We start from the raw sequence: 2,518 nt of genomic DNA on the forward strand, positions 1-2,518 counted from the left end.
GTATACTCATTTTCACTATATTGATTCTTCCAATCCATGAACATGGTATATTTCTCCATCTATTAGTGTCCTCTTTGATTTCTTTCACCAGTGTTTTATAGTTTTCTATATATAGGTCTTTAGTTTATTTAGGTAGATATATTCCTAAGTATTTTATTCTTTCCATTGCAATGGTGAATGGAATTGTTTCCTTAATTTCTCTTTCTGTTTTCTCATTATTAGTGTATAGGAATGCAAGGGATTTCTGTGCGTTGATTTTATATCCTGCAACTTTACTATAGTCATTGATTATTTCTAGTAATTTTCTGGTGGAGTCTTTAGGCTTTTCTATGTAGAGGATCATGTCATCTGCAAACAGTGAGAGTTTTACTTCTTCTTTTCCAATTTGGATTCCTTTTATTTCTTTTTCTGCTCTGATTGCTGTGGCCAAAACTTCCAAAACTATGTTGAATAGTAATGGTGAAAGTGCCAGCCCATTAGTTTTGCATTCTTCTGAGATGCCCATTAGCAACAGCTTTCTGAACACAGAACAGCTCAAGTCAGACCCAGGCCTTTTTTTCCCTGGTTTTAAATTTTTTTATTTGCATATTTTAAAAAGTGTACATTATAATAATTAAAATCCTTTGAACAAAACAGTGGCATTGTGATTACACTTGCATTTTACCAGGAATTCTCTGGCCATCCAGTGGTTAGGACTCCATGCTCTCACTACCAAAAGTCTAGGTCCTATCCTCAGTCAAGGGAACTGGGATGCCACATGCCCTGAGGCTAAAAAAAACAACCCTACATTTTATAGCTTTCAGGACACCTTGCACCAACTTGGTTTTTACTCTAGGTTTCACTGTTGTCCTATTCAGCTTTTTGTTTCACCAACAGCAAGACAGGCAGATGAGGGGCCTGGCCTGACTTTCATTGCCAGCAGTTCTTCATTCTTTGATGTGAAAAGGGGCAGTGTTGTCACTTAAACTTGATCCAACCTCTTTGCATCAAATGAAGGAAAACAGCTATAAGAAGTCAAACAAGAAGGCAATGCTTGTGGAATGTACAGTTCATATTGGTGGCTCCTGCCTTGTTATGACTCTCTTGCTTGCTTCTCCTGTTCAAGCATTTCCTTTGCAGGCAGAGGATTTTTCTTTCTTGTGCTTCTCTCTTCTTCAGGTTTGACTTGTTGCATTTCTCAAGGTCAGCCATACCAAGTTTGTCGGACATGGTTTCAGAGGCAGCAGAGCAAGGCGTATGAGTGAGTGGAGTCTGGTTTGAGCAGTGGCTGCCCAGAGTCTTAGTCTGGTTATTGGACCCAGTCCAGCTCCAGCCAGCATTTCCCACTGTGGACTCTGGGGAGAGTCTGGGAAGAATGGGGAAAGCTTCCAAACAAATTGGGAATGGTGGCAAGTCAATTAGATCAGGATCCTGATGTAAAGACGGTGGAGCTCAGAACTGAGAGGAATTTATCCATGGCCCTTGGACATGGCAGGAAAGATCGAGAACTCTTAAGGGTTCAAGGGATGCCATGTCTGTGTTTCTTGTTACTGAAGCTGCTGGAAAGTCAAAGTGTTAGTCACTCAGTCATGTCCAACTCTTTGCAACCCCATGGACTGTAGCCCACCAGACTTCTCTGGCATGGGCTTCTGTTCCCTTCTCCAGGGAATCTTCCTGACTCAGGGATCAGACCCATGTCTCCCTCATTGCAGGCAGATTCTTTACCATCTGAGCTGCCAGGGAAGCTGCTGAAAGTCTCCTTCAATCCCAGCACTGCCACCAAAACAATTTTTTAAAAAAATTCAACTGAGCAAATTTAAAGATCAAATTGGCTTTTTCAGTAATAATGAATCAGGCAGGATCCTATCTAGCAAATAGAAAACAGTTCTGCTAAGCAGCAGAAAAGGTGTTTATAGACAGAAAAGGATATAGAAATGGAAATTTCTAGCAAAGAGTGGATAGATTGAGATTTAGGTCAAGCTCATTTGGCGGACAGAAGGGGTCTTGAGGGATTGCCTCACTTGTGCTGACCTGGAAATTCCAGACTAACCAGTTAAAATTACATTCTTGGAGGAGGTTGAAACTGCCATTAAGCTAGGTATTAAATCATTTGCTGACATGGGGCTTAGTACAAATGATGCCATTTGGGGCCTGTTAACTTCTTTATCAAGTGTAGTAAATGGGAATCTAAATGAAGGAGAAGCTGAAATTCTTTATACTGCTTTTATAATTTTTCTAGAGTTGCAATACCAAAATGTAAAGCTATTTAAAACAACAACAACAACAGCTTGCCTAGGGCTTCCCTGGTGGTTCAGTGGTAAAGAATCCACCTGCCAACACAGGAGACATGGGTTCAATCCTTGGTCTGGAAAGATTCCACATGCCAAGGAAGAACTAAGCACCATAACTATTGAGCCTGTGCTCTGGAGTCCAGGAGCTGCAGCTACTGAAGCCTGGGTGCCCTGAAATGAGAAGCCCGCCCACTGCAATTGGAGAGTAGTAGTCTCTGCTTTCTGAAACTAGAGAAAAGCAACTAGAG

General features: G+C 41.3%; 1 pseudogene; it reads right to left on the reverse strand.

Moving 5' to 3' along the window:
* Nucleotides 1–1,072: 1,072 nt before the first annotated feature.
* Nucleotides 1,073–1,295, reverse strand: LOC100848109 (thymosin beta-4-like; annotated as a pseudogene).
* Between the last annotated feature and the right edge of the window lie 1,223 nt (nucleotides 1,296–2,518).

Source organism: Bos taurus, chromosome 8, assembly GCF_002263795.3.
Source record: "Bos taurus isolate L1 Dominette 01449 registration number 42190680 breed Hereford chromosome 8, ARS-UCD2.0, whole genome shotgun sequence".
In the NCBI taxonomy this organism is placed as follows: domain Eukaryota; kingdom Metazoa; phylum Chordata; class Mammalia; order Artiodactyla; family Bovidae; genus Bos; species Bos taurus.